The sequence below is a fragment of the Vanessa atalanta genome, chromosome 21 (assembly GCF_905147765.1).
Source record: "Vanessa atalanta chromosome 21, ilVanAtal1.2, whole genome shotgun sequence".
NCBI lineage: Eukaryota > Metazoa > Arthropoda > Insecta > Lepidoptera > Nymphalidae > Vanessa > Vanessa atalanta.
Genome location: NC_061891.1, coordinates 5,072,749 through 5,084,729, shown reverse-complemented (window position 1 = coordinate 5,084,729; position 11,981 = coordinate 5,072,749).

Below are 11,981 nucleotides of genomic sequence, written 5' to 3'. Positions count from 1 at the left end.
ATTTAAATAATAAACGAGTTCATTAGTTTACTGCTTGAAACTGTGCCGTATATGCACATAGGTATTAAAGTAAACAATTGATAAAGCTCACATTTTCTATGACTAAAATGTTTCACATCTGTGTATCTCTTACTCTTTGATATCATGTATAAAAGTCGAAACATTGCATATGTAAAACAGTGCGTCACAGTCCGTATAATTGTACCGTCTCGTTAATAAATCGTGAACCAGTTAGTGACTTTCATTATCCTCAACATCAGCCCAGCAATAATTGCTGACCCCGACTACGCGAGACTGAGTACAATGACCACTCAACCAAAAGAGCAACCTGAGGCAGAATTGGCAACAGTGACTGTTTCATCGAGGATTCCTGAGTTTTGGAATGACCAACCACGCTTGTGGTTCGTGCAGTGCGAACCAAATCTTAGCTCACAAAAAATAAGCGACGAGGCCAAATTCAACCTTGTAGTCACGAAACTTGGCAAAAGCGTTGTCCAGGAAGTTAGCGACATTCTCCTTAAACCGCCAGAAACAAATAAATATGGAGCCCTGAAAAACCGTTTGCTAGCCGTATACGAGGAATCTGTGCTAAGGCAATTTCAAAAACTCATAAACGAAATGGAGTTGGGTGAACAAAAGCCTTCACAGCTTTTGCGTCGTATGAAAGAGTTGGCTCGAGACAAAATGCCTGACTTTTGGATTATGTGGCAGGGACACCTCCTATCATCAGTTCGTGCTGTGCTCGCTGTTGCCGAGGTTAAGGATTTAGGTAACCTTGCGGCAATTGCAGACAGGGTCATGGAAACTTCGGAACCCTTACAAGTAGCCGGAGTGCACGCCTCATCGAGTAATAACAATAACAACGATCAATCGTTAATTATGGCTGAAATAGCTAAATTAAGTATGAAGTTACGAAACATGGATAGGAACCGAAATTACGTGAGAAACTTTAATAGAAAATATAATCCTAGACGATCCATTTCAAGGGGACGGAGTACATTTCAACGGTCGCCGGACACTCCTGACCGACTTTGTTATTATCATTATAAATTTCGCAATAGAGCGAGGAAATGTGTCGAGCCGTGTGCGTGGAAAAAGGATGAACAACGTTCGGGAAACTAGATCAGGCGCATTCGCAGGCAGAGACATGCGCCATCATTCCAGTTAACCGCCTATGTGTTAGAGATAATAATAGTGGACTTAGTCTTTTAATAGATACGGGAGCAAATATATCAGTGCTACCCATAACAAAAAAACCATCTTCTAATGTTGAGTGTAGTGATTATAAACTGTGCGCGGCCAACGGTAGTGAAATAAGGACATATGCACAAAAACTTTAACCTTAGACTTAAAACTACGACGGCCTTATCGATGGTCTTTCGTTCTCGCTGAAGTTAAACAACCGATCCTGGGTGCAGACTTCCTGAATCACCATAAACTTTTGGTCGACGTACACCGAAAAAAACTTATAGACTCAGTGACAAATTTACATTCGATAGCTCAAGTGACGTATAGTAGACAGTGTTCAATTAGGACAATAGACAGTTCTAGTGAATACAGTGATTTACTCGCAGAATTTCCGGACATCACAAAACCTATGAGTTTTAAAGATACGCCACGGCACTGTGTAGTCCATCACATTGAAACGACGGGTCCCCCGGTCTACGCTCGACCTAGACCACTGCCACCACATAAATATAAGCGTGTAAAAGAGGAATTTCAACGAATGCAGGAAATGGGAATATGTAGACCTTCTAAAAGTGGCTGGGCAAGCCCATTACATGTGGTTAGTAAGAAAAACGGCGATATTAGACCATGTGGAGACTACCGTCGATTAAACTCTATCACTACTCCAGATAGATATCCCATTCCACGGATACAAGACTGTACATATTGTTGTCAGGAAAAAACACTTTTTCACGGATAGATTTGCAACGCGCATACCATAATATAAGCGTAGCTGAGGATGATATTGCAAAAACTGCTATTACGAACCAGTTCGGCCTGTACGAATTTACAAAAATGACATTCGGCTTAAGAAATGCTGGCCAAACGTTCCAAAGATTTTTAAACGACGTTGTATTAGGGGACTTGGATTTTATATTTATATATATTGATGACGTCATTATCGCATCAACGAGTGCAGCCGAACACAAGAAACACCTGAGAAAGGTTTTCGAGCGCCTGAATAGTTTCGGAATAACAATAAATTTAGCCAAATGCGAATTCGGAAAACAGGAATTAGATTTTTTGGGTTTTCGTGTTTCTAAAGAGGGATTGCGACCCTTAGAAAAACAAGTAACAGCCATCACTAATTTTCCAAGACCAAAAACCGTTGACGAATTACGTCGGTTTCTTGGTATGATAAACTTCTACAGAAGACATCTGCCTAAAGCAGCTGAAATTCATGCCAAGCTTATGTTTTTTTAGTTAATGCTAAGAAAAAAGACAAGACCTTGATATAATGGACGCAAGAAAGTATCAAAGCCTTTGAACTAAGTAAACAAAGCTTGTCACAGGCAGTGACTCTGTCTTTTCCATCGGCCGACGCGCCTATTGCACTGATGACAGACTGATCCAACACATGTGCCGGGGCAGTTCTCCAACAGAAAGAAGGCGATAGTTGGAGACCATTAGGTTTCTTTTCCACTAAACTAAGCGACGCTCAGCAGAAATACAGCACATTTGACCGCGAATTACTAGCTATATACTTGGCTATAAAACATTTTAGGTATCTCATCGAAGGGAGATCTTTAACAGTGTATACCGATCATAAACCGCTCATATACGCTTTAGAGAAAAATTCTATTGGAAAAAACGACACTCCCAGACGTATAAGGCATTTAGATTTCATTATGCAATTTTGTTCAGCTATTCTACATATCAGCGGCGCAGATAATGTAGTGACGGATACTTTATCTCGAATTTCGTCTGTAGATACTCCGTCATTAGGTGACTATAAAAATTTAGCAGAAGCTCAAGAAAATGATACCGAATTGAAACAATTATTGCAATCGAAACCATTAAAGTTTAAACAAATATTAATGCCGAATTGCAAGTATACTGCAAAGTGTCGAAAGACATAGCACGACCTTATTTGCCGAAAGAATTTCGCATTTCAGCTTACAAAGCCATACACGAAATTAGTCATCCCAGTATACGAACAACACGAAATATGATTCGGACTAGATATATATGGAAGTCAATGAATAAGGATGTTACTGCATGGATAAGAGCATGCCTTAAATGTCAAGAGTCTAAAGTCCAACGGCAAACGATATCGGCACATGGAAAATTTATGCATAGTAATAGATTCGAGCATTTACACATGGACATAGTCGGACCATTAAGTTATTGCGATGGTTATAGGTACATAGTTACTATGATGGACAGAAATACTGGCTGGCCAGAAGCATACCCTGTCAAGGACATTACCGCCGAAACTATTGCAGATGTAATTTACACCGGTTGGATAGCCCGATTTGGTTGCCCTTTAAGATTAACCACGGACCAAGGTCGTCAATTCGAGTCTACTTTATTTAGGTGCTTAACAAAGAAAATGGGCATATCAATTAGAACCACTGCCTACCACCCTCAATCAAACGGGATGATAGAACGGTGGCATCGTAGTCTTAAAACAGCGCTTTTGTGTAGAGGAAATACGACTCATTGGGTTTCAGAATTGCCATCAGTTTTACTAGGGCTAAGAACATGCTTACGCGATGACACGCAAATAAGCGCGGCAGAGTTAGTCTATGGAGAAGCGATCAGATTACCCGGAGATTTCTTTCAACCACAAAGGCAAGACATTTCCGATGACGATATTTTTGTTAAAAAAATACGCGAGAGAATTGCGAATTTATCCTCTGTTCCTAGGAGAAACGCGAGGCAAGGGAAAATGTTTGTTCACGCTAATTTGAAAGACTGTACTCATGTGTTTGTACGTGAAGATAAGGTCACAAAACCCTTATCTCCACCATACTCCTGTCCTTACAAAGTGATCGAACGGACAGACAAATATATTAAAATAGATAAAGCAGACACGGAGAAATGTATTAGTATTGACCGATTAAAGCCCGCATTTACAATTGACACAGAAGAATGCAAGAGCGCACCATATAAGGACACGGCTAATGTAAACACAGGAACAATTGACCCGAAGATTACAAGATCTGGTCGAATTAGCAAACCAGTAGTTCGCTTCAATCTATAAGCACTACATCTTCTTGCCAAAAATATACAAAGAAACATAAAATACAAAATAGAAATATAAAATAGACAAAGATATGGATTCCCTTTATACAATAAGCGAGACAACATTGGAAAATTGCGTGGTTTCCCCGGTACCGTTAGATCAGTTGGTAGTCGCGTTATCCAGAATTACGAAAATTGTTTTCGGCTTAAGCTCACCAGTCTCTCTACGCGCGAAGGTGACCGTTCGCGCGCTACAGTTTCTCAGAAACATCGAAGCAAAGGAGAAGCGCCTTGACCTTTGCTTCGCGACGTGCATACCCCACCCAAAAAGTGGCGAGCAAAACCTTTGCCTCGTGGAACTGTGGGAATTACCGCGGGAGCACGAATGGCTGTGCCTCAGATGTGGACGGCCATTATACGAGATTAAAACAGACACTTGAGGGATATTTTTAAACTAATTTTATAAACTATTTGCAAGTGATGTGAAAAATATAGAGAATTAGAGGGTTACACGTCGGTAGCATACCGCAGGGGCGAACTGGGCCCAGACGGCTAATTGCGTATAATTGTACCGTCTCGTTAATAAATCGTGAACCAGTTAGTGACTTTCATTATCCTCAACATCAGCCCAGCAATAAAACTTAACTATGGACCATACCGATGAAACTGAGGCTCATCTTCCGTCATATATGTTTGCAGTTTGCATTTTGAGATTGGTATGTATGGGAAGAAAAAGAACGTTATTACTACCAACTAAAGAGTCCATCCATCTACAGACCGATGATACAGTCAAAATTTTAAGTGACGTAAAATAGGATCTACACAAATAAACCCAGGTATTTAAAACAAAAAATGGCTCAACGAGACCATCCATTAGCGGGTCCTTCATCACGAATTGCCCAACGGATCAGCACTAAAAAATACATAAGCATGGATTATAGTTCTCAGACACCAGCACGATTGACTGATCACACTCTCCGAGAAAAAAATTCAGAAAACAATTATTCAAAACAAGCAATAAGTTAAAAACTATTACTGAAAAATAAAGATATTACCGAGGAACAATTTTTGAAAGGTTGCGATCAATTTTTATCCGCTAAGTTGAGTGCAATCGTAAAGGCGGATCTATATAGTGAATAGATAATGTTGTCTTAGATTTTCGCGATTATTACACATTGAAATAAAACTAGTTTTTAACGGATTTAATCGCGTATATTATTTTAACATCCCGACGTTTTGAGCACTTTGCAGTGTTCGTGGTCACGGGCAGACTAAGGTGACATTTGTCTGTTCAAATTACAAAAGAAATATTATTTACAACTACCGCCAACAATTTCTTAATTGATATCTTGAGTAGCGTTCCGGTTGCACGCAGAAGGCACTAATTGTATCTTTAGGTCTTGCAGTCTGTTGGATTTGGGATTTAAATTTTTAATAAGTGGATCCCAAGTGTTAGAAAGTCTCCAACCATCTTCTCTATTGAAGTTCGGATGTTTTTGAATTTCAATAGCCTCGCGTATCATTCTAGGAATAAATCTGTGTTCTCTAGCGAGGATCTGTGGTTTATCAAATCGAATAAAATGGTTAGATTTATCCAGAGCATGTTCACAGACTGCAGACTTTGAAGAACGCCTATTTTTGACATCTCCTATATGTTCCTTGACCCTAGTACCGATACGTCTCTTTGTTTGACCTATGTAAGATAAACCACAACCATTCGAACAGACAAATGTCACCTTAGTCTGCCCGTGACCACGAACACTGCAAAGTGCTCGAAACGTCGGGATGTTAAAATAATTAATATACGCGATTAAATTCGTTAAAAACTAGTTTTATTTCAATAGTGAATAGATTTCAACCTCTATTTGATTGTTATAATATTTGTTAAACGGTACGTCTCGACCTGCTTGCGACCTTCTGTAATAATATGTTCGCTATATTAATTTATACCTACGATAAATGCAAAGAATCAAAAGTAATATTATTGTGATTTAGATTATATTAAAACACATTTAAAAAAAGAAAAACAGAAATTAGTATATATTACTCACTTATTATTATTAATTTTTTTTTTCTCCTTAAATAATTCGTACCTAGGTAGGTTCACGTTTCTGCATCTTTGTGATCTCAGCGTAATATAATTTAGTTTTAAATTTTAATCTATTGTGCGACACGTCCAACCTCCACTGCCGCCGCGAGGTACCTGAGCGCATCCTAGACTTGTTTTTATTTCTGTTATTTTTTTATTTTTTTTTATTTGATTTTAACACGATATAATAGTGGACTATTGTCAATGTCGTTCACTTGACGTACGGAAATAAGGTGATCACTGAAAATCGGTGCTGCCGTCTTTGCGAATTTCACGCATAGTATGAATCGTATTTTAATTTAAGTATAGGAAGAAAAAAAAAAAAAAAACTATATAATTTAAATCGTTAATTTCTTTTTTTATTGTTATTCTTTTTTTTTTCTGTGTGTGAAATTTCTAGGACGACAGCAAATGCTGAGTGATTTTCCTTTTTGTGGCATCGTACTGCTGTGTAGGCAGCATTTTGTTTTTATTTATTTATGCCTCTTTTTATAATCTTTCTTAGATATTATTTAATTGTATTGTTATTTTAAGTTTTTGTTTTTTTTTTTTTTTGTTGTTTTGTTTATGTCACTGATGTCTCAAAACGATGCTTACAAATAAAAAAATTCTTACTTTCTTTCGTTAAATAAATTTTAAGTGACGTAAAATTGGATCTACACAAATAAACCCAGGTATTTAAAACAAAAAATGGCTCAAAGACACCATCCATTAGCGGGTCCTTCATCACGAATTGCCCAACGGATCAGCACTAAAAAAAATTTCGAATCGAAAATTTAATTTTCTTTGCCTTAATATGTATCTATTACACAAGCCCACTCGCGTATCGATTTTTATCAAACACCATTTGTTTGCCATCTCTATTAACTTTAGCTATGAATCATAGCTTATGTTGTACCTTCCTATGGCAACTAAACGCAAACAACAAATCTGGGATGTTTTGCTGCAGGGTATGCTTTTACCTTAATGCTTCGAGGTATAATAACATCAAACTGGAAACAACCTATAGGCTTCTCTTTTATTTCCAGTAGTAAAATATGTAAAGTACGATTTTTAATTCGAGTCAGTAAAATAACAAGTGCAACTGTCACTGATACAAAAAAGGGTTACCCGCTACAATAGTGATGTTCGGCAATCAATAGACTTCGACATTTAGTCATGCTTTATTTTATTAGGTATCAAAGCGTTTTTTTTATTGTAAATTAATACATACCGTATTAAATAATACGATTTTAGAAATATGGACCTTACCAGTGTATTAAAATTTCTCACTACAATATTATTACAAAGCTGGGAAAAAATGTATAAAGAGGTTCAGAGGAATTAACACTAAAAGGTCAGGAAAATACAAGTAATTTTATACGTTTTTATTCATTACGGTTGTTATTGATTCCGACTCCGATTCTGAATCGGTATATTCAGAATCGGAATCGATATCAGTTACATTTATAACAAACGAATCTACATTTTTAAATAAGATTATTAATTCCAGTCAGTAAAATGACATTTCCAGTGTTGCAGGTTTTTAATCCCAAATAAATAGTGATGTGGTAGAATGAGTTTTTATTTAATTTAATTAAAAGTTAGTCCAGATTACATTTTTTTTATTCAATAAGCAAGCAAAAAGATTTCTAAACAGTGAGGTATCCCAAACCCAAATAATGTAAAAAAAAACTAATAGTAGTCGGGTTCTTTTCCTTAGAAGATATAACTTTATTAGAATAAGTGGCATACGACCACAGCTATTTTACGGGAGTTTCTTATTTCATACATTTCAGTAGTCAGGTATTCGTTTTCGAACTTTTTTTTTTGTTATTTGAAGCACTATTGTCATCACTTGTCACGCTATGGACGCCATTTTCTTTTTTATTCTGCTCCCGAATTCCGACGGTGTCAGAAGTGTTTAGTGTCCTCTGCAATTTCTTGTTAACTTGTTATTTTTTTGTTGAGTTTTGTTACCTTTTTTTGAGTTTTGTTACCGTTTTTTTAAGTTTTGTTACCGTTTTTGTTGAGTTTTGTTACCGTTTGAGATGGATCCCCAACCGTCCACCTCTAAAGACGGATGTCTCCCTCCAAAAAGAAAGCGTCGATCATTTGTTGTGAGTGAAAAACAAATGGTTCTCAATGCATATAATTATGTATGGAATCAAAATACAAATATAGCAATACCATTTGAGGTTCTAAAGCAGGATGAGTGTGTGAAGACAGTATCTGAAATTTTGGGAATTTCGACTAGATCTGTCTATCGGATACTGAAAGCACAAAAGGAGAATGTTCAGTTATCAAATCAGAAAAAATCCGGCCCCAAACTTACATTCAAAGATAAAATTGATGATTTTGACTTTTCGGCGATACGTCGTAAAGTTCACCAATTCTACTATGCGAAGGACCCTCCAACTATTGCCAAGGTATGTAAATTTATAAAATTATAAAACAATACAAAATACATAATTGCACATCATACATAATAAATATTAACACACATTGTCATAGTCTTGCTGTAGTTTTCAAAAATTAAATACTTGTACTATTTTGCAGGTTCATCAGGCTGTCAATGAGCAGTTTTGAAACATTTAAAATTTAAATTTGCCAGTCGCAAAAGACGCAGCTGCTTGACTGACCGTCAAGACTTAATTCTGTGGCGTACAAGGTACTTGACGACAATCAAAGAATATCGGAGACAAGGAAAAATAATTTATTATCAAGACGAGACCTGGATCAATGAAGGTAATTGAATATTTTTATTTACAACTGTATTTAGTGAATAGTTTTTCAGTTTCAAAATTAATTTGTGTCAGTATTATATTATTTATAAGTATTTTGTATATTAACAGGTCATACAACTGGTAAAGTTTGGGTGGATACAACAATAGAATCTTCCAAACAAGCGTTTTCCAAAGCCTTGACTACAGGCCTAAAGGGCCCAACCGGCAAAGGTCGACGCCTAATAATTTCACATATAGGCAGTGATGAAGGTTTTGTAGAAGGCGGTTTATTAATTTTTGAATCCAAGAAAAATAGTATGGACTACCATGACGAAATGAACTCTGAGTGTTTTGAGAATTGGCTTAAAAGCATTTTGCCAATTTTAAAGCCTAATGCGGTGCTGGTAATAGATAACGCACCGTATCATTCAAGAAAGGTTGAGCGTATTCCGACTTCAAACTGGCGGAAGGCTGATATTATTCAGTGGTTGGATCAAAAACAAATTCAATATCAACCTTCAATGATAAAGGCTCAATTAATAGAAATAGTCAAATTACAAAAATCGAATTACGAACGCTATGCTGTGGAAGAGTTGGCCGCTGAATACGGTGTCACAATCCTGAGACTGCCCCCTTATCACTGTGAGCTCAACCCGATAGAGTTAATTTGGGCTCCAGCAAAGGGGTACGTCACCAGGAACAATAAAACTTTTAAAATAAATGACGTGAAAAAATTATTTGAAGAAGGCCTGAAGGAAGTGACACCTGAAAATTGGAGACAGTGCATCAACCATGCCATAAAAGTCGAAGACAAAATGTGTCAACTCGACCACATCATAGACGAATATGTGGATTCATTTGTTATAAATGTAACTGATTCCGATTCTGAGTATACCGATTCAGAATCGGAGTCGGAATCAATAACAATCGTAATGAATAAAAACGTATAAAATTACTTGTATTTTCATGACCTTTTAGTGTTAATTCCTCTGAACCTCTTTATACATTTTTTCCCAGCTTTATAATAATATTGTAGTGAGAAATTTTAATACACTGGTAAGGTCCATATTTCTAAAATCGTATTATTTTATACGGTATGTATTAATTTACAATAAAAAAAACGCTTTGATACCTAATAAAATAAAGCATGACTAAATGTCGAAGTCTATTGATTGCCGAACATCACTATTGTAGCGGGTAACCCTTTTTTGTATCAGTGACAGTTGCACTTGTTATTTTACTGACTCGAATTAAAAATCGTACTTTACATATTTTACTACTGGAAATAAAAGAGAAGCCTATAGGTTGTTTCCAGTTTGATGTTATTATACCTCGAAGCATTAAGGTAAAAGCATACCCTGCAGCAAAACATCCCAGATTTGTTGTTTGCGTTTAGTTGCCATAGGAAGGTACAACATAAGCTATGATTCATAGCTAAAGTTGATTGAGATGGCAAACAAATGGTGTTTGATAAAAATCGATACGCGAGTGGGCTTGTGTAATAGATACATATTAAGGCAAAGAAAATTAAATTTTCCTCAACCTCAACAACCTCTTTGATTTATTAAATTCAAGCAACATTGACTCACCAAAACCCTTACCAATAAACCATATAGGAGTACTACGAAGCACGAAAAAATGCTAGACAAATCACAGCTTATATTTAATAGCATGAGAGTTAAAAATAAAAATAACGGCTGCTACGTAACCAAAATCAATCAATTTATAAATTCTTTCAACGTCACAATTAATTCAATTCGGCAGTTATATAATGATATGAGATCCGAAGGATACAATTACATTTTCACACGAAGGATGCTAATAATGATTGCTTGGAAAATTTCTTTGGTCTGGCCAGGGCTTTCAGGAAATGTTTTTTATGCCAGATTCTCAAATTGTCGGACGCTACAACTGTACCGAAGATTTCGATAGCATACTAACACAATTTGTAGAATTTAACGAAATTACAGCTCAACGTCAAGTTTCCGTGCAGAATCCACCTCAAACATCTAAAGAAAACCTTACAAAAGAGTACGATTTTCCAAAAAAAAAAAATCATGCCACTATTTCTGTAAATATTTATGATATATTTCTGAAAATATTTGTCAGTGGCCCATTTATATATGTATATCATCACAAAAATCATAATCATAAAAAACCTCCATTTCTGAGCCAAAATACCAAATGCACTATCTGCTATACGCTGTGCACCACCAAGTCTATGATTGTAATTTACTTTTCTATGGTCTCGAATTACTATGTCAGAAGGAAATAGTTTCATTAAAAAAAAATCTAACTTGAAACCACCATCTCCAAGAAATACGTGAGGCACAGGTTCTTCCATCCCTGGCAATGGCTTTGCTGGTGGTATATTAAGCTCATTGTCAATCAACTTCTTGTAAAAGACAGAATTTAAAAAAATAGTGCTGTCACTGTCTTTGCCAGAACTGCCTACGTCAATCATTAGAAATTTATAATCAGAGTCCACCACTGCCAGCAATACTGTTGAATTTTTGTTTATGACAATAATGCAAAGACCCCGTGTTTTATTCGTTTTGAAGGGAAACTAGAGATAAAACACGCCAGAAAAGCCGTGTAAAGTAGCTGCAAAAAGAAATAATTCGTCCGCTGCACCATCCTTAACTCTCCCACAACCACAAATTCAAAATACAATACCATCAACAGCACAGACCACACCACAAAGCACACAACACAAAACTCAAAATAAAAACCCGATGTCGATTTCCCAACAAAGTCAAACCCGGGCCACCGGTAACACCCTTAGTCAAAAACTACAGGCTCTCCCACATACTCTACGGAGATTGCTCGTAAAGAGAGACCAGCCCATCACGTCTAACCAGCCCACTCAATACACCGCGTTCACGGAGCTGTTGCAAAACATGGGTGAATGTGGTACACCGGGTGTGGCGTAGCCTATCTTTCTTTTATAATTTTTTATTTCTATTTTTACTATTGTTAAATTATATTTGTGT